General features: G+C 41.8%; 2 pseudogenes; one reads left to right on the forward strand and one right to left on the reverse strand.

Moving 5' to 3' along the window:
• LOC148773145 (MYND-type zinc finger-containing chromatin reader ZMYND8-like) overlaps nt 1–3,718 on the forward strand; it is a 135,075-nt pseudogene extending 131,357 nt beyond the window's left edge.
• A 62-nt stretch (nt 3,719–3,780) lies between these two features.
• Nucleotides 3,781–21,586, reverse strand: part of LOC148773146 (MYND-type zinc finger-containing chromatin reader ZMYND8-like) — a 53,220-nt pseudogene continuing 35,414 nt past the window's right edge.

Below are 21,586 nucleotides of genomic sequence, written 5' to 3' on the forward strand. Positions count from 1 at the left end.
GCTGTAAGCTCAAGGAGCCAAAGTCGTTAATGTTAGTTGACGGGAACATCTTTCGTCTTTGATTTCACTCTGACCAATTTCAAGAGAAACATTTCACTTTCCAAGAGCTGCGCTAGTGACTGGCTCATTCCAGGACGATATACCCAAGTGTAAGGAGAAATGCTTGATTACTATTATTGAAGAAGTGTGCTAGAACTTCCCTGGTGGTCCAGTGGCTAAACCCTGGTCAGAAAACCAGGTCCCACACACACCACAACTAAAATTTCATGTGCAGCAACTAAAACGTTATATCCCACGTGTGGTAAATAAGACCCAGTACAGCCAAAAAAAACAAAAACAAAAAAAGTGCCCGCATCCATGGACTCACAGTTGTATTGAACACAGACTTCCTGTGTATCCCCTAAAAGCAAGCCTACTGGCTGAGAAGTATCTGATTTATTCTGGGGTGTGTAGAGTCTGGGCTCCGCAGACCTTAATGACAAAATCAGATGTGACATTGGCTGAGAAAGTCTCAACCAAGAAGATACCATCAAGACCTGTCAGACTCAACTGCAGGTCATATTTTTTTTGTTGTTCAATAGCTGTTATGTCCGATTCTTTGTGACCCCATGGACTGTAGCCTACCAGGCTCCTCCATCCATGGGATTCTCCAGAATGAATCCTGGATTCTCCAGACAAGAATACTGGAGTGGGTTGCCATTTCCTTCTCCAGGGGATCTTCCCAACCCAGGGATCGAACCTGGGTCTCCAGCATTGGAGGCAGACTATTTAACCTCTGAACCATTACCCAAACTCATGTCCATTGAGTCCGTGACACCATCCAACCATCTCATCCTCTGTCATCCTCTTCCCCTCCCGCCTTCAATCTTTCCCAGCATCAGGGTCTTTTCCCATGAGTCAACTGTTCACATCAGGCAGCCAAAGTACTGGAACTTCAGTTTCAGCATCAGTCCTTTTAATAAATATTCAGGACTGATTTCCTTTAGGATTGACTGGTTTGATCTCCTTGCTGTCCAAGGGACTCTCAAGAGTCTTCTCCAACACCACAGTTCAAAAGCATCAATTCTTCAGTGCTCCGATTTCTTGGTCAACATCAAATTTTCTTTTGGACAAAGGTCTCATAAATGTTGTCATCAGGCATGTCATACCCAGCAGGGTCCACACCGTCCTGCATGATACTCAGAGAAGTAGAATGGAGAAAGTTGGTGAAGCTGTTGACCTGTTTTCAAAATTTAATTCGCTAAGTAACAATTACTAGCATTCATGAGAAGGCAGTTTCAGGATCTGAAACAGTGATGACATGTTCCCTGCATACATGAAGCAGAGGAGATGAGAGACTTCAGTACTGGAAAACTTAGGTTGTCCACATGGAAACACAGTGTAGTTCTATTTTAAAGAATTTTTACTGTCACAGCAAAAGTAAGGAATTCTCTCAGTTTGGGGACCTACCTAGGGTTCCAGTGGATAAGGTTCTCAATACAGGGGATATGGGTTCAATCCCTGGTCAGGGAACTAAGGTCCCACATGACCTGCAAGGTGGAGCCAAAAAATAAAATAAATTTTAAAAGAAAACTTTGACAAGAGAGAAATTCTCTCATCCTAAGACTCTCAAGAAGAATCATGCTTACTCATATGGTGTTGAACATGACTGCAAAGTAACCCTTGAAAGCCCAAGGAGGGCATTCTACTCAGTTTCCTTTGGAAGGAAAATAGCCCCCCGAAAGTTTCAATTCCTCATCAGCACTGTGTTCAGCTGCTCAGTCACTTCTGACACTTTGCGACCCCACAGACTGAGCCCACTAGGCTCCTCTGTCCATGGAATTCTCCCGACAAGAACACTGGAGTGAGTTGCCATTCCCTTCTCCAGAGGCTCTTCCCGACCCAGAGACTGAACCTACATCTCCTGTATTGGCATGCAGATTCTTTACCATCTGAGCCACCAGAGGACGGCACAATTTATCACCCAAACCAGGACACCTGAGAGGAGAAGGGGGTGGGTTTATCACCTGGGACCTGGGCAAGGGGTGTTGGCTGTAACCATTCTGGGTAAACAAGAGGCTGCCATGATTATTGATGAGATGGTTGGATGGCATCACTGCCTCAAAGGACATGCTGCTGCTGCTGCTGCTGCTAAGTCACTTCAGTCATGTCCGACTCGATGCAACAGCACAGATAGCAGCCCACCAGGCTCCTGTCCCTGGGATTCTCCAGGCAAGAACACTGGAGTGGGTTACCATTTCCTTCTCCAATGCATGAAAGTGAAAAGTGAAAGTGAAGTCGCTCAGTCATGTCCAGCTCTTTGCGACCCCATGGACTGCAGCCTACCAGGCTACTCCACCCATGGAATTTTCCAGGCAAGAGTACTGGAGTGGGGTACCATTGCCTTCTCCCCAGTGGACATGAGTCTGAGTAAATTCTGGGAGTAGCTGATGGACAGGGAGGCCTGGCGTGCTGCAGTCCATGGGGTCACAAAGAGTTGGACACAACTGAGCGACTGAACTGAAGCATGATTATTAGAAAGAAGGTTGTGAGATCTGTTCAGCCATTCTTGCCCCCAACTACACACTAGAATCATCATGGGTGAACAAACACAAGCATAAACCTATATTACATCAGCATACACACATTTACATGTACACACACATATGCTTTTGTGTATACTGAGATGTCTCATCTCTACTCCAGACCAGTTAAATGAGATTTCTGAAAATGGAATGAATCTTGAGCATAGATTTTTAACAGGTCCCCCAGGCGATATAAATAGGCAAAGGACAGAGAACCACTGACCTGGACACCCTCCGAAGACCTTCCAGCTCTCAAAACTTTGGGATCCTAATTTCTGAGCATGAAGCTCTCACCCTTCCTATGGTCAACTGCAAACTACTCTCCTTTCTAGAACGCAAAAAATTTCACACTAGTACAATAATAACCAAGAGGATAATAATAACCAACATATATTTACGAAGAGTTTACACTTTACCAAGGCATTTCCCCTTTACAAAAACACGTTTTCAACATTATCTTTTTTTCTTTGCATTAACGTTGCATAAACTCTATGAGAAAGTCAGGTTGGTTATTATGATTACTGACTTTCGACGGGTGAAGATATTGAGATGTCAGAGATGATGCACACTGGCACAAGGCATCTAACACAAAGAGCCTATGGAGTAATCTCGCCCATGTCTTGATTACAAATGGTATGGGTTAGGAGCACACGCCTGGGGATCCCTGCCACGTGGGTCTGGCTTTCACATCTGTCATTCACTGGCTTGATGAGCTGGGGCAAGTTACATAACCTCTGCATGTATCAGGTCTAAAATTAAAGTTAACACCGACACTTGCTCTGCAGCAGCGGTGTAAGTATTGCATAACATTTCACATGCCACATCTCAGCAGCAGGTCCCAAAAATAGTAACAATGTGATTATTGTTGCTGCTGCTACTCTTACTCCTTCTGTTACTCCCTTCCCCACCTGCTTTTACTGCTATAATTCCCCCTCCTCCTGCTCCCTCCCCCTCCTTCCCCACCAGAAATAATAATAACATTCAGTGCCAAAGGCAGAGCCCTTCAGAGAGACAAGGTTAATCATCGTGAAACCCCCGGAGCTAATCTTTACCGGCCTCTCACACACGCTCCCAAAGAACCAGAAGGCAACATGACTCATCCTCAGAGAAGACGCTCGGTGAAACCGGACACCCCAGACGTGTGTCCGTGTTGAACCCTGAACGTCTCTGGTACAAAGAGCAAAAGATCAGTCTCTAGACAGATGCTCAGCTGGATTCAGAAACCGGGGAGAGCGGCCTCAGAGATGCGCAGCTCACATCTGCCTTTGAGGAAGAGCCCATGTTCTGTCCCGTGCAGGGAGGAGGACACAGGGTGACGGGCCTCCAGCGACATCCCCTGGGATCTGCTCCCAGGCTTCGAGAGGCCCCACTCTTTGAGGGAAGGCCCCAGCCAGAGGGAGACCAGACTTATCAGTACAAGCGTCTGGTCATGTCTGCCCCGTAGCTGCCTCCGGACCAGTGTTGTAGCCTGTGGTTTTCCCCCTCCATTTCTCCCCCATCCCTCCTTCACAATATCAGATTCTATTGCTGAGTAGAGACTCCTCAATGAAAAATAACACGAAACACCCCCATATGTGTCAAACAACTCTGTCAAGAATGGCACAGTGGTACCTTACTCAACTGAGATGCCGTGAAAACCTTACAAAATGCTTTTTTCCAAACTGTATTACTGCATAACTTTCTAAGAGTTTATTTGGAAGGTTTTATAGAGTTACAAAATATGTCTGACTTGTCTCTCTTTCTGATGAAATGCCTACAGCGTGAGGCTTAAAAAAAGTGATTATAGATCATGTTCTAGTCATGTCATCTTTGTTGTGCAAATTAAATTTGTTATGCCACATTAGCTGAAAGATATGAATATTTTAATAACACTCAATCTATAAATGGCAAGGAAAATGAGTTAGAATTTTAAAATATAGTCAATTGCAAGGAACTGGATTTCTTGAGGACACGTTTCATCTAGAGAGGAAAGGTATTCTAAATTACTGCATTTCCAAAGTAACCATTTAATTTCATTCTCATTTTGATAATTCAGGTTTTTCTACATACTGAAAATATTAAAAATAATCAAAACCATTAAAATGGTAGTTGGATCCAGTAATCTAAGTGTTCTTAATGTTAATATTATTACATATAACACTATTAAGTTAAGGATAACAAAAATAAAATAGTTACTATGTGACAAAAGGTATTCTACACTCTATATATTAACTTATCTGGATTCAGAAATATTTAAAATTTTAAGCATAATAATATTTTCTTATACATATTAACAATTTAGTGATTATCTGGTAAATTAAATATTTCCAATGTTAATATTGTTATGGTGGAAAATAATAACAATGCAATAGTGAAACAGTTCTTACCATGTGACAAACAGAATTCTAGGCTCCTTATACACATTAACTCACTTAGCCTCACACACATTCTATAATTTAGGTGTTAATTACATTGTGTTATCCATAATATATAATGTAAGGAACTGAAAAACAGAGAGGTTAAGTAACCTTCCCAAGGTCACACAGCTATATGTGGCACTTCCTGAATTTGAACCAAACAGTCTGCATGAATGAGGAAAAGCAAAATGCTGACTTACCTTAAGCCAGACCCATTAAACTTTCACTCTGTGAGTGGGTGTCTGTGTGTAAAGCTATCAATGTACATGCGAACTGAGTTGCTGTAAATCACACTGATGTGATTTAAATGCACTGGAATTTTAAAATCCGAATATGTACGGTCCTTGCTGAGTACTCACACTGAGTATCAGAAGCACGTTCAGTGGGCTTTGGCAGCCTGCCTCTCTTGTCCAAGGGAGTCTATCATCTCTGAAGAGTCTCTGGAAATGACACAATGAATGAAAAATGCCACTAGTAAAGCTGGGTCAGCACAGGCCTGTCTGCTTTTAGGCCAGCAACAGAACTTTCCAGGTGTACGCCAATCATTTTGTCAGACCTCTCATGCAATTAGCAGCAAATAGTCACTAAGGGCCTACTGTATGCCGTTCCCTTTACCAAATGCCAGAACTTTTAAAAGGTTAAGCATGGGGACTTCCCTGGTGATCCAGTGATTGGGACTCTGCCTACCAATGCAGAATTGAACCAAGGTTTGATTCCTGGTCTGGGAAGATTCCACATGCCACAGAGCAGCTAAGCCCATGAATCACAACTACTGAAACCTGTGTGCCTAAAGTCACTGCAATGAGAAGCCTGCAAATGAAGAGGAGCCCCTGATAACCACAACCAAAGAAAGTCCACTCAAAAGCCAGCCACGGCCCAGCACAGCCAAAAACAATAAATAAAATGACTAAACAAAATGTTTAAGTATGACTCTAACACTGTTCTCAACTAGCAATACTCATATGAAAAGAATCCAATTTACATGAAATGTTTATCATTTGTCCCTCTAAGGAACAGTCAATAAAATACCCTAAACTTTTGAAGAGAATTCCAAGAGCATCCCGCTTTTACAGCGACTATGATACAGTTACGATAACGTACTTTTTGAGATGTGATTAGAATACAGCACTGTGTAAGTTTGAGATGGAGAATGTAACAATTTGACTCACACGTCATGAAATAACCACATAGGTGATTAACAATGGTGTGTTAGTTTTAGGCGTACAGCAAACGGATTCAGTTCTGCATACACATGTATCTATTGTGTTTCAAATTCTTTTCCCATTTAGGCTGTTAACAATATTGGGCAGAGTTCCCTGTGCTGTCCAGCAGGTCCTTGCTGGTTCTCTATGTTAGATACAGCAGTGTGTGCATGTGCATCCAAAAGTCCCTAACTATCCCTCCCCCCACCCTTCCCGCCAAGGCCCCACTGCACACACATAACCATACGTTCATTCTCTAAGTGAGTCTGTTTATGTTTTGTAAGTAAGTTCATCTGTATGATTCCTTTTTAGATTCCACGTATAAGCAATATGATATGTATCACAGGCTATTTCTCTTTTTCTGTCTGACTGACTTCACTCAGTATGACAATCTCTAGGTCTACCCACGCTGTTGCAAATGGAACTACTGATAATGAATGAACTTTTAAACCCTTTACTCATAATCTGGAATTCCAATGGCCAGGATTCACCTTAGGAGTCTTTTTTTTTTTTTTTTTTTTTTAGTTCTACCAGTTTATTGCTACCAACCCATCTCCCTCCACTCTCATGCATGTAACCGCATGGAGTGTAGCCCACCAGGCTCCTCTGTCCATGGACTTTTCCAGGCAAGAATACTGGAATGGGTTGCCATCTCCTTCTCCGAGGAGTCATGTTGTTTTAACAAGTGACCTGACTCCAGGGACTAGGTTGGGTAGGGTTTCACATCATCAGTGCCAACTGAAGGATTACACCCCTGTCTTGCAATGGCTGGGCGCCATCTTTCTTTCTCATGAGACTTTAGCCTACCTGCCTCATTCATTATTACACCCATGAGCCATGAAAAATGTCAAACACAGAGCACTCACAGGCGACACTGCTGAATAAATATATTCATAGATGAAGGAGACGGTTAATCAGTTCTTAACAGGACTGTGTTGAATAAAACACTTACTTGAAAGTATCAGCTCTGATGGGTATGTTAAAAAACTTTATCATATTACTTAATAGACAGCCTAGATCTTCGTGTATTTAATACTTCTAGCACTGACACCCATGGAAAGTCATAAATTATAAGTTTATTAAAACACAAATTCAGATAGCATGGTTGTAAAAGCCAGTAGGAAGACCCCATTTAAGTGGTGAAAAGCCTAAGCAAATCATTAAACCTCCATATCTAACATAATCTTTCCCCTCTTCACATCATTCACAAGTGGACACTACCAGAAGTTGATATGATGTTCACAAGTCTAGATTATTGATAAGATGTCTGGAAGTGAGACATGCAAAAGGGAGTAATATATACACTTAATGTTAGGCCATTGACTGTATAATCCATCAAGTTACTGGCAGCTATTAGGTTGAAAGTGTTAGTCACTCACTTGTATCCATTCTTTGAGACCCCATGAACTGTACCCTACTAGACTTCTCCATCTGTCCAGGGGATTCTCCAGCCAAGAATACTGGAGTGTGTTGCATTTCCTTCTCCAGGGGATCTTCCTGACCCAGCAATTGAATCTATGTCTCCTGCATTAACAGGCTGATCCTTTACCACTGAGCCACCAGGAAGTTATTAGGTTAGATGATCTAATTTGATGGCTTTTTATATAATGTTTTGTACCAAGTTTGAGATAGAAATTTTTATACAGTAAATTATACATTCCATTTACCTATGAGTGTATGGTATATATATCACATATATTAATTTTTACATGGGTAGTCAATTTTTGTTTCTCTAAATTTGTGTCTGTATTCTCTAAATACTCTAGGAAGAATGTGTTTCTTTAGAAATAAGAAAAATGTTATTTCTTAAAATGTAAACTCGTACAGGAGTACAAATAACTTACACTTCTTCTATGAAATAATGATGCCGTTTTGAGAAAGCTGAGCACCAAAGAATTGATGCTTTTGAACTGTGGTGTTGGAGAAGACTCTTGAGAGTCCTTTGGACTGCAAGGATATCAAACGAGACCATCCTAAAGGAAATCACTCCTGAATATTCATTGGAAGAACTGATGCTAAAGCTGAAGCTCCAATATTTTGGCCACCTGATGCGAAGAACTGACTCACTGGAAAAGACCCTGATGCTGGGAAAGATTGAGGGCAGGAGAAGGGGACAACAGACGAAGAGATGGTTGGATGGCATTACCAACTCAATAGGTGTGAGTTTGAGAAAGTTATGGAAATTGGTGATGGATAGGGACACCTGGCATGCTGAAGTACATGGGGTCGCAAAGAGTTGGACATGACTGAGCAACTGCACTGAACTTGAGTGTGAGTTTGTCCATCCACAAACGAAATTCAAAAGCCTACTTTCATGACCTACAAGTTTCCCGCTGTTATTTAGTCACTCAGCTGTGTTTGGCTCTTTGTAAACCCCCTGGACTCTAGCTCACCAGGCTCCTCTGTTACATTAGCAATAGCTCTAATTATGAGAACTCATTAATAGAGAACATCTACTCATTAATATATAAGTTATATTTACTTTAGAAATGGAGTTTTCTTCACTAAAAACATGGTTCATTCCAAAAACTGCAATTTAGGAGGCCTGAAGACCCCTTCCTCAACTGTAGGTATGTGCCATCTCAAGACTGTTTATTGGAACTATAAAGGAGTTAGGATGTAAAGAAAAAAGAAAACACCTTTTCTTCATAAAGATTCTCTGTCTCTTACTACCAATCACTGTCAACAAATGGCTCCAGGTACCTATGACTTAGAAAATTAAATTCAGCTACACATTGGAAGAGACCCTGACGCTGGGAAGGACTGAAGGCATAAGAGAGGGCGCTAGAAGATAAGCTGGTTAGATAGCATCACTGACTCAGTGGACATGACTTTGAGCAAACCATGGGAGATGCTGAAGGACAGGGAAGCCTGGTGTGCTGCAGACCGTGGGGTAACAAAGAGTTGGACAAGACAGTGACTGAACGCACACACATGATCCAACAATTCCACTTACATGTATATACTCAAAGGAATTGAAAGCAGAGTCTTGAAAAGATATTTGTACACCCATGTATATAATACCATTTTTCACAACAGCTAAAAAAGTGGAAGCTCCCCAAGGATCTATTGACGGATGAATGGAAAAACAAAGTGTGCTATTTGCAGATCAGTTCAGTTCAGTCTCTCAGTCGTGTCAGACACTTTGTGACCCCATGGACCACAGCCTGCCAGGCCTCCCTGTCCATCACCAACTCCCGGAGTTCACTCAAACTCATGTCCATTGAGTTGGTGATGCCATCCAGCCATCTCATTCTCTGTCGTCCCCGTCTCCTCCCACCCACAATCCCTCCTAGCATCAGATTCTTTTCGAGGGAGTCAACTCGTCGCATGCGGTGGCCAAAGTACTGGAGTTTCAGCTTTAGCATCAGTCCTTTCAATGAACACCCAGGATTTATCTCCTTTAGAATGGACTTGTTGGATCTCCTGGTAGTACAAGTGACTCTCAAGAGTCTTCTCCAGCACCACAGTTCAAAAGCATCGATTCTTCGGCGATCAGCTTTCTTCACAGTCCAACTCTCACATCCATACATAACCACGGGAAAAATCATAGCCTTGACTAGATGGACCTTTGTTGACAAAGTAATGTTTCTGCTTTTTAATATGCTATCTAGGTTGGTCATAACTTTTCTTTCAAGGAGTAAGCGTCTTTTAATTTCCTGGCTGCAATCAGCATCCACAGTGATTTTGGAGCCCCCCAAAATAAAGTCTGACACTGTTTCCACTATTTCCCCATCTATTTCCCATGAAGAGGTGGGACTAGATGCCATGATATTTGCAGATAATTGAACATTATCCACTTAAAAAGGAAAGAAATTTTGACATATGTCACAGTGTGGATGTACTGATGCTAGTAAAGTTCAGTTCAGTTCAGTCGCTCAGTCATGTCTGACTCTTTGCGACCCCATGAATCCCAGCACGCCAGGCTTCCCTGTCCATCACCGACTCCCGGAGTTCACTCAAACTCATGTCCATCGAGCTGGTGATGCCATCCAGCCATATAATTCTCTGTCGTCCCCGTCTCCTCCCACCCCCAATCCCTCCCTGAGTCAAATCGTCCAATGAGGTGGCCAAAGTATTGGAGTTTCAGTTTTAGCATCAGTCCTTCCAATGAACACCCAGGATTGATCTCCTCTACAATGGATTGGTTGGATCTCCTTGCAGTCCAAGGGACTCTCAAGCGTCTTCTACAGCACCACAGTTCAAACGCATCAATTCTTCGTGATCAGTTTGCTTCACAGTCCAACTCTCACATCCATACATGACTACGGGAAAAACCATAGACTTGACTAGACGGACCTTGGTTGGCAAAGTAATGTCTCTGCTTTTTAATATGCTATCTAGGTTGGTCATAACTTTCCTTCCAAGGAGTGTCTTTTAATTTCCTGGCTGCAATCAGCATCTGCAGTGATTTTGGAGCCCCAAAAAATAAAGTCTGACAGTTTCCACTGATTCCCCATCTATTTACCATGAAGTGATGGGACCAGATGCCATGATTTTTATTTTCTGAATGTTGAGCTTCAAGCCAACATTTTCACTCTCCTCTTTCACTTTCATCAAGAGGCTTTTTAGTTCCTCTTCACTTGCTGCCATAAGGGTGATGTCATCTGAATATCTGAGGTTATTGATATTTCTCCCAGCAATCTTGATTCCAGCTTGTGCTTCTTCCAACCCAGCGTTCCTCATGATGTACCCTGCATAGAAGTTAAATAAGACGGGTGACAATATACAACCTTGACGTACTCCTTTTCCTATTTGGAACCAGTCTGTTGTTCCATGTACAGTTCTGACTGTTGCTTCCTGATCTGCATACAGGTTTCTCAAGAGCCAGGTCAGGTGGTCTGGGATTCCCATCTCTTTCAGAATGTTCCACAGTTTATTGTGATCCACACAGTCAAAGGCTTTGGCATAGTCAATGAGGCAGAAATAGATGTTTTTCTGGAGCTCTCTTGCTTTCTCCATGATCCAGCGGATGTTGGCTATTTGATCTCTGGTTCCTCTGCCTTTTCTAAAACCTGCTTGAACATCTGGATTTCACCGTTCACATATTGCTGAAGCCTGGCTTGGAGAATTTTGAGCATGACTTTACTAGCGTGTGAGATAAGTCCAATTGTGCAGTAGTTTGAGCATTCTTTGGCCTTGCCTTTCTTTGGGATTGGAATGAAGACTGACATTTTCCAGTCCTGTGGCCACTGCTGAGTTTTCCAAATTTGCTGGCATATTGAGTGCAGCACTTTCACAACATCATTTTTCAGGATATGAAATAGCTCAATTGGAATTCTATCACCTCCACTAGCTTTGTTCATAGTGATGCTCTCTAAGGCCCACTTGACTTCACATTCCAAGATATCTGGCTCCAGGTGAGTGATCATGCCATCGTGATTATCTTGGCTGTGAAGATCTTTTTTGTACAGTTCTTCTGTGTATTCTTGCTAACTCTTCTTAACATCTTCTGCTTCTGTTAGGTCCATATCATTTCTGTCCTTTATTGAGCCCATCTTTGCATGAAATATTCCCTTGATATCTCTAATTTTCTTGAAGAGATCTCTTGTTTTTCCTATTCTGCTGTTTCCCTGTATTTCTTTGCACTGATCGCTGAGGATGGCTTTCTTATCTCTCCTTGCCATTCTTTGGAACTCTGCATTCAGATGCTTATATCTTTCCTTTACTCCGTTGCTTTTCGCTTCCCTTCTTTTCACAGCTATTTGTAAGGCCTCCTCAGACAGCCATTTTGCTTTTTTGTATTTCTTTTCCAGGGGAATGGTCTTGCTTCCTGTCTCCTGTACAATGTCACGAACCTCCATCCATAGTTCATCAGGCACTCTATCTATCAGATCTAGTCCCTTAAATCTGTTTCTTACTTCAACTGTATAATCATAAGAGATTTGATTTAGGTCATATCTGAATATCCAGTGGTTTCCCCTACTTTCTTCAAATTCAGTCTGAATTTGACAATAAGGAGTTCATGATCTGAGCCACAGTCAGCTCCTGGTCTTGTTTTTGCTGACTGTATAGAGCTTCTCCATCTTTGGCTACAAATAATATAATCAGTCTGATTTCACTGTTGACCATCTGGTGATGTCCTTGTGTATAGTCTTCTCTTGTGTTGTTGGAAGAGGGTGTTTGCTATGCGTTCTCTTGGCAAATGTCTATTAGCCTTTGCCCTGCTTCATTTCATGCTCCAAGGCCAAATTTGCCTGTTACTCCAGGTGTTTCTTGAGTTCCTACTTTTGCACTCCAGTCCTCTGTAATGAAAAAGACTTCTTTTTCGGGTATTAGTTCTAAAACTTCTTGTAGGTTTTCATAAAATCATTCAACTTCGGCTTCTGGTTGGCGCACAGACTTGGCTTAATATAATACTGATCGATTTGCCTTGGAAACAAACAGAAATCATTCTGTTGTTTACGTGGGTATAATAACACCTTTAGGGCACATGCTAAGTGAAATAAACTAATCACAAAATGACAAAATAAATAAATAAAAATAAAAACATGGTTCAAACAGTAGACTCAACAAAGTCATGGCTATTTAGAAACTCGGTGACCATTTTAGGTAAGAATAAACATAGAATCATTCTAAACAAGTAACATACTCCACAGCCACTTGACTTTTATGCAGAGCAGAACTTAATTCATCAGTACTCTACAGAGTAAACAGCTTTCCTGGTAGCTCAGCTGGTAAAGAATCTGCCTCCAATGCAGGAGACCCCGGCTCGATTCCTGGGTGGGGAAGATCCCCTAGAAAAGGGATAGGCTACCCACTCCCAGTATTCTGGGGCTTCCCTGGTGGCTCAGACAGTAAAGAAGGCGCCTGTAATGCGGGAGATGTGGGTTCAATCCTTGGGTAGGAAAGATGCCCTGGAGAAGGGCATGGCAACCCACTCCAATATTAGAATCCCTTGAATAGAGGAGCCTGGTGGGTTGCAGTCTGGGGAGTTGCAAAGAATCAGACACAACTGAGTGACGAAGCACAGCAATCTAAGTCAGGGGTCCCCAACCTCTGGAGACTAATGCCTGATGATCTGAGGTGGAGCTGTTGTCATAATAAAAATAAAATAAAATGAACATTAAATGGAATGTGCTTGAATCAACTGCAAAGCATCCACTTGCACCCCCAGCCCATGGAAAAATTGACTTCCACAAACCACTTCCTGATTTCAAAAAGGTTGGGGACTGCTGGTAAGTCCCACTCTCCTCTGGCTGGCCTTATTCTCCCAGCATTTCTAGGACTGTTGTCAAGAAGCTGTGCAGAATCTTTTCTATCTCTTAATGATGAAAAGTGACAGTGAAAGTCTCTCAGTCATGCCTGATTCTTCGCGACCTCATGGACTATAGTCCATGGGACTTCCAGGCCAGAATAATGGAGTGGGTAGCTGTTTCCCTTCTCCAGAGGATCTTCCCTACCCAGGAATGGAATCCAGGTCTCCTGCATTGTGGGTGGAGTCTTTACCAACTGGGCCACCAGGGAAGCCTGATGATGAAGCTGAGGCTTATTTAGCCCTGACTTTCTATTTAGGCACCTCCCTCTCCCAAACCTGCATTATGGTTCTGGTAACCTTTTGACCCAGCTCCCCTGGTGGCTCAGCAGCAAAGAATTTGACTGTCAATCCAATACAGGAGACTGGGGCTCTATCCTTGTGTCGGGAAGGGAATGGCAACCCACGCCAGTATTCTTGCCTGGAGAATCCCATGAACAGATGATCCTAGTGGGCTACAGTCCAGAGGGATCTCAAAAGAGTCAGACACGACTGAGTGCCTGAACCACCACCACCATCACCACCACCCGGGTGGCCACAATGAGAACTTCTCAAAGATCATTCGTCCTCATCCTTGTCTACATCTTAGATTCCCCTGCCTGGAACAGTGGTCTTCAGCCTTGACTCACCTGGGAGCTGTCTGTCTCTTCCTGATGATAGTTTTGATGTCCAACCTCCATCATAGACTGATCAAAAGCAGAAGATTGACGCTGGAAGGTTGTACACCCTACACAGTAGGGGGGTGTCCCAGGTCCCAAGACTGAATATGGGGAAACGGACGTGGTCTGCATTGTCTGCAAACCCCCTCCCAACTTGCATGCAGAACCGGGAAGAGCAGGTGGCTCTTCTACCTCAGCACCCTGTCCTCTCCTTCTCAACTGTGCCCGTGAGCGGGAAGGCCTTCCTCCCTGTACTCAGGCAGTGACATGCCCTAAATCATGTCCTGAGCCCCCTTCCTCCACAGGATGAAAGAACACCTCTGAGTCTGTCTTGAGAACTCCCGTGCTTAATGGTTTGCTGCAAGACAAGACTCTCATACTGGCTGCTGCAGCTAAGTCGCTTCAGTTGTGTCTGACTTGTTGCGACCCCATGTACTCTAGCCCATCAGGCTCCTCCGTCCATGGGATTTTCCAGGCAAGAGGACAGGAGTGGGTTGCCATTTCCTTCTCAAAAGTGAAAAGTTGCTCAGTGATATCCGATTCTGCAACCCCACGAGCTGTATAGTCCAGAATCCTGGGGCCAGAATCCTGGAGTGGGTAGCCTTTTCCCTTCTCCAGGGGATCTTCCCAACCAAGGGATCAAACCGAGGTCTCCCACATTGCAGGCTGATTCTTTACCAGCTGAGCTACAAGGGAATCTGCCAAATGCATACATATGACCCCTCCCTGTTAAGCCTTCCTCTCCTCCCCACAAGCCACCCTTCTGGGTCATCTCAGAGCACCGAGCTGAGCTTCCTGCACTAGACGGCATTTCCCTACCAGCTGTCCACGCTACACAAGTCAGTGTATATAGGTCAGTACTATTCTTTCAGTGCATTCCACCCTCTCCTTCTCCGTGGGGTCCACATATCCGTTCTCTGCATCCACGTCTCTATTTCCACCCTGCACACAGGTTCACAAGTACCATTTTTCAAGTTAAACTGCCTTGGAAGTTTGAAGATACTTGAAGCCGAATTTTCTCTTTGCCTTAGCCAGTCAGATACACCAACTAAAGACTGTATCAAACAACCTAAAGATTCATAACTCTTCTAAACAGGTATTACATGTTAACTACCTTCTAGATGCTGGCAGCAACCAGTCCGGACGAGACAGTCCCTACCCCAAATCAACTCTGAACACAGAGGGTGGAGGCTAAACACATCACTCACCAAAATAAGAGGTGATAAATGCTGTCACAATGCCCCATGCCTGGCAGCAAAGAGAAGAGTGGGATTAATATTGACAGAATTTGTTTGACTTTAATCCAAAAGGGCAGCCTGAGACAGAAGGGTTGTTTAGGCCTTGAAGGATAAGTAGAATGTAACAGAACAGACAAATGTGAAACTACGTTCCAGCAAGAAAAGACAGGGAGATAAAAATGGAGAGTTTATCCATCAGGATTTTTTTTTTTTTTCAAATGCCTACTCCAGTCTTTTTCTTGTATTAGACACTAAATACAGAGAAGTCAATGGCACCGCACTCCAGTACTCTTGCCTGGGAAATCCCATGGACAGAGGAGCTTGGTAGGCTGCAGTCCATGGGGTCACGAAGAGTCGGACACAACTGAGCAACTTTACTTTCACTTTTCACTTTCATGCATTGGGGAAGGAAATGGCAACCCACTCCATTGTTCTTGCCTGGAGAATCCCAGGGACAGTGGAGCATGGTGGGCTGCCATGTGTGGGGTCACACAGAGTCGGACATAACTGAAGCGACTTAGCAGCAGCAGCAGCAGACACTAAATAAAGTTTATTTAAAGAGTGATGAGAGGCACAAAGAAAAATTGATTCGATACATGGTATATCAGAAAGTAGGACCTTGGCCAAAGACATGACCCGCGCTTATAACACCGTTCCTAATGCAAATTTTGTTCTCATTACAATAACCAACTTTACGACACAACTTTCAAGAAAAGCAGTTATCAGAGTTACCACTGTAACTGATAAGTGAAGGAAGGGTTGCTTTCTTTTTTTATATTTATTTATTTATTTTTTATTGGAGGCTACTTACTTTACAATATTATATTAGTTGGTTTTGCCATACATTGACATGAATCCACCCCGGGTGTACATGTCTTCCCCATCTTGAAACCCCTCCCACCTCACTCCCCATCCCATCCCTCTGGGTCATCCCCATGCACCAGCCCCGAGCATCCTGTCTCATGCATCGAAACTGGACTAGCGATGCATTTCACATATGATAATATACATGTTTCAATGTCATTCTCCCAAATCATCCCACCCTCGCCCTCTCCCACAGAGTCCAAAAGACTGCTCTACACACCTGTGTCTCTTTTACTGTCTTGTATACAGGGTTATCGTTATCATCTTTCTAAATTGTATATATATGCGTTAGTATACTGTACAGGTGTTTTTCTTTCTGGCTTACTTCACTCTGTATAATAGGCTCCAGTTTCATCCACATCATTAGAAATGATTCAAAAGTATTCTCTTTAATGGCTGATTAATATTCCATGTGTATATGTACCAAAGCTTTATTATCCATTCGTCTGCAGATGGACATCCAGGTTGCTTCCATTTCCTGGCTATTATAAACAGTGCTGCGATGAACATTGGAGTATATGTGATTCTTTCAAATCTGGTTTCTTCACTGTGTATGGCCAGGAGTGCGATTGCTGTGTCGTATGGCAGTTCTATTTCCAGTTTTGTAAGGAGTCTCCTCACTGTTCTCCAAAGTTGCTGTACTAGTCTGCATTCCCACCAACAGTGTAACAGGGTTGCCTTTTCTCCACACCCTCTCCAGCATTTATTGCATGTAGACTTTTGGATAGCAGCCATTCCGAGTCGTGTGTAATGGTATCTCATTGTGATTTTGATTTGCATTTCTCTGATAATGAGGGATGCTGAGCATTTTTTCATGTGTTTATTAGCCATCTGTATGTCTTCTTTGGAGAAATGTCTGTTTAGTTCCTTGGCCCATTTTTTGATTGGGTCTTTTATTTTTGTGGAATTGAGCTGGAGGAGCTGCTTGTATATTTTGGAGATGAATTCTTTGTCAGTTGCTTCATTTGCTATTATTTTCTCCCATTCTGAAGGTTGTCTTTACACCTTGCTTATAGTTTCCTTTGCTGTGCAGAAGCTTTTAACTTTAATTAGGCCCCATTTGTTTAGTTTTGCTTTTATTTCCAATATTCTGGGAGGTGGGTCATGGAGGATCCTGCTGTGATTTATGTCGGAGAGTGTTTTGCCTATGTTCTCCTCTAGGAGTTTTATAGTTTCTGGTCTTACATTTAGATCTTTAATCCATTTTGAGTTTATTTTTGTGTATGGTGTTAGGGAGTGTTCTAGTTTAATTCTTTTACAAGTGGTTGACCAGTTTTCCCAGCACCACTTGTTAAAGAGATTGTCTTTTTTCCATTGAATATTCTTGCATCCCTTGTCAAAGATAAGGTGTCCATAGGTGAGTGGATTTATCTCTGGCTTTCTATTTTGTTCCATTGATCTATATTTCTGTCTTTATGCCAGTCCCATACTGTCTTGATGACTGTGGCTTTGTAGTAGAGCCTGAAGTCCGGCAGCTTGATTCCCACAGTTCCATTCTTCTTCCTCAAGATTGCTTTGGCTATTCGAGGTTTTTTATATTTCCATACAAATTGTGAGATTATTTGTTCTAACTCTGTGAAAAACACCGTTGGTAGCTTGATAGGGTTTGCATTGAACTTATAAATTACTTTGCATAATATACTCATTTTCACAATACTTATTCTTCCAATCCACGGACACGGTATATTTCTCCATCTACTAGTGTCCTCTCTGATTTCTTTCACCAGTGTTTTATAGATTTCTATATACAGGTCTTTGGTTTCTTTAGGTATCTATATTCCTTTTTTTGTATGGTAAATCTATTTTTATTGTTGAGGAGCCATTGTATTATATTCCACAGTGGCTGCACCATTTTATTCTCCCTCCTGCAGTACACAAGAGCCACATCTTTGTGCCAACACGTGTTACTTTCTGGGTTAATTTTTGGGGGTGGGGTGGAGGGTGGGGGGAAGGGAACGATAGCTATTCTGATCAACGTAAGATAACATTCTTAATACCTTTATTTTATTTTTTAATTTTTATTTTTTATTGGAGGCTAATTACTTTACAATATTATATTGGTTGGTTTCGCCATACATTGACATGAATCTACCACGGGTGTACATGTGTTCCCCTTCTCGAACCCCCCTCCCACCTTCCTCCTAGCCTTATCCTCCCTCTGGGTCATCCCCGTGCACCAGCCCCGAGCATCATGTATCATGCTTCGAACCTGGACTGGTGATTCCTTTCACATATGATAATACACATGTTTCAATGCCATTCTCCCAAATCATCCCACCCTCACCCTATCTCACAGAGTCCCAAAGACTGTTCTGTACACCTGTGTCTCTTTTGTTGTCTCCTATACAGGGTTATCCTTACCATCTTTCTAAATTCCATATATACGCATTAGTATACTGTATTGGTGTTTTTCTTTCTGGCTTACTTCACTCTGTAAAATAGGCTCCATTTTCATCCACCTCGTTAGAACTGATTCAAATGTATTCTTTTTAATGGCTGAGTAATACTCCATTGTGTATATGTAAAAAAGCTTTCTTATCCATTCGTATGCAGATGGACATCTAGGTTGCTTCCATGTCCTGGCTATTATAAACAGTGCTGCGATGAACATTGGAGTACATGTGTCTCTTTCAATACTGGTTTCCTCGGTGTGTATGCCCAGGAGTGCGATTGCTAGATCATATGGCAGTTCTGTTTCCAGTTTTTTAAGGAGTCTCCACACTGTTCTCCATAGTGGCTGTACTAGTCTGCATTCCCACCAACAGTGTAAGAGGGTTCCCTTTTCTCCACACCCTCTCCAGCATTTATTGCATGTAGACTGTTGGATAGCAGCCATTCTGACTGTTGCGAAATGGTATCTCGTGATTTTGATTTGCATTTCTCTGATAATGAGGGATATTGAGCATTTCTTCATGTGTTTGCTGGCCATCTGTATGTCTTCTTAGGAGAAACGTCTGTTTAGTTCTTTGGCCCATTTTTTGATTGGGTCTTTTATTTTTCTGGAATTGAGCTGGAGGAGCTGCTTGTATATTTTGGAGATTAATTTCTTGTCAGTTGTTTCATTTGCTATTATTTTCTCCCATTCTGAAGGCTGTCTTTTCACCTTGCTTATAGTTTCCTTTGCTGCGCAGAAGCTTTTAATTTTAATTAGGTCCCATTTGTTTAGTTTTGCTTTTATTTCCAATATTCTGGGAGGTGGATCATGGAGGATCCTGCTGTGATTTATATCGGAGAGTGTTTTGCCTATGTTCTCCTCTAGGAGTTTTATAGCTTCTGGTCTTACATTTAGATCCTTAATCCATTTTGAGTTTAATTTTGTGTATGGTGTTAGGGAGTGTTCTAATTTAATTCTTTTACAAGTGGTTGACCAGTTTTCCCAGCACCACTTGTTAAAGAGATTGTCTTTTCTCCACTGAATATTCTTGTCTCCCTTGTCAAAGATAAGGTGTCCATAGGTCCGTGGATTTATCTCTGGCTTTCTATTTTGTTCCACTGATCTATATTTCTGTCTTTATGCCAGTACTGTACTGTCTTGTCGACTGTGGTTTTGTTGTAGACCCTGAAGTCCAGGAGGTTGATTAACCTAGTTCCATTCTTCTTCCTCAAGATTGCTTTGCCTATTTGATGTGTTTTGTATTTCCATACAAATTGTGAAATTATTTGTTCTAGCTCTGTGAAAAACACCGTTGGTAGCTTGAAAGGGATTGAATTCAACTTATAAATTACTTTGGGTAGTATACTCATTTTCACAATACTTATTCTTCCAATCCACGGACACGGTATATTTCTCCATCTATTATTGTTGTCTCTTATTTCTTTCACCAGTGTTTTATAGTTTTCTCTGTACAGGTCTTTTGTATCTTTAGATAGATACATTACAAAGTATTTTATTCTTTTCTTTGCAACAGTGAATGGAATAGTTTCCTTAATTTCTCTTTCTATTTTCTCATTATTAGTGTGTAGGAATGCAAGGGATTTCGGTGTGTTGATTTTATATCCTGCACCTTTGCTGTATTCATTGATTAACTCTAGTAGTTTTCTGGTAGAGACTTTAGGGTTTTCTGTGTATAGCATCATATCATCAGCGAACAGTGAAAGTTTTACTTCTTCTTTTCCAGTTTGGTTTGCTTTTATGTCTTTTTCTGCTCTGATTGCTGTGGCCTAAACTTCCAGAACTATGTTGAACAGTATCGGTGAGAGTGGGCACCCTTGTCTTGTTCCTGAATTTAGGGGAAATGCTTTCAGATTTTCAGCATTGAGGATAATGTTTTCTGTGGGTTTGTCATATATAGCTTTTATTATGTTGAGATATGATCCTTCTATTCCTGCCTTCTGGAGGGTTTTTAACATAAATGGATGTTGAATTTTGTCGAAGGCTTTCTCTGCATCTATTGAGATAATCATATGATTTTTATTTTTCAGTTTGTTAATGTGGTGTATTACCTTAATTGATTTGTGGATATTGAAGAATTCTTGCATCCCTGGGATAAAGCCCACTTGGTCAAGATGTATGATCTTCTTAATGTGTTGTTGGATTCTGATTTCTAGAATTTTGTTAAGGATTTTTGCATCTATGTTCATCAGTGATATTGGCCTATAGTTTTCTTTTTTTTTGTGGGATCTTTACCAGGTTTTGGGATTAGGGTGATGGTGGCCTCATAGAATGAGTTTGGAAGTTTCCCTTCCTCAGCAATTTTCTCGAAGAGTTTGAGCAGGAGAGGTGTTAGCTCTTCTCTAAGCTTTTGGTAGAATTCAGCTATGAAGCCATCTGGACCTGGGCTTTATTTTGCTGGAAGATTTCTGATTAGAGATTCAATTTCCATGCTTGTGGTGGGTCTGTTCAGATTTTCTATTTCTTCCTGGTTCAGTTTTGGAAAGTTGTACTTTTCTAAGAATTTGGCCATTTCTTCCAAGTTGTCCATTTTATTGGAATATAATTCCTGGTAGTAGTCTCTTATTATCCTTTGTGTTTCTGTGTTGTCTGCTGTGATCTCTCCATTTTCATTTCTACTTTTATTGATTTGGTTTTTCTTCCTTTGTTTCCCGATGAGTCTGGCTAGTGATTTGTCAGTTTTATTCACCCTCTCAAAGAACCAGCTTTTGGTTTTGTTGATTTTTGCCCTGGTCTCTTTTGCTTCTTTTGCATTTATTTCTGCCCTAATTTTTAAGATGCCTTTCCTTATACTCACCCTCGGACTCTTCATTTCTTCCTTTTCTAGTTGCTTTAGGTGTAGAATTAGGTTATTTAGTTGACTTTTTTCTTGTTTATTGAGGTATGCCTGTTTTGCTATGAACCTTCCCCTTAGCACTGCTTTTACAGCGCCCCCCACCCCCCAGGTTTTGGGTTGTTGCATTTTCATTCGTTTCTATGTATATTTTGATTTCTTCTATGATTCGTTAGTTATTAA

The sequence above is a fragment of the Moschus berezovskii genome, chromosome Y (assembly GCF_049115385.1).
Source record: "Moschus berezovskii isolate FMDL1 chromosome Y, NW_MosBer_1.0, whole genome shotgun sequence".
Classification (NCBI taxonomy): Eukaryota; Metazoa; Chordata; class Mammalia; order Artiodactyla; family Moschidae; genus Moschus; species Moschus berezovskii.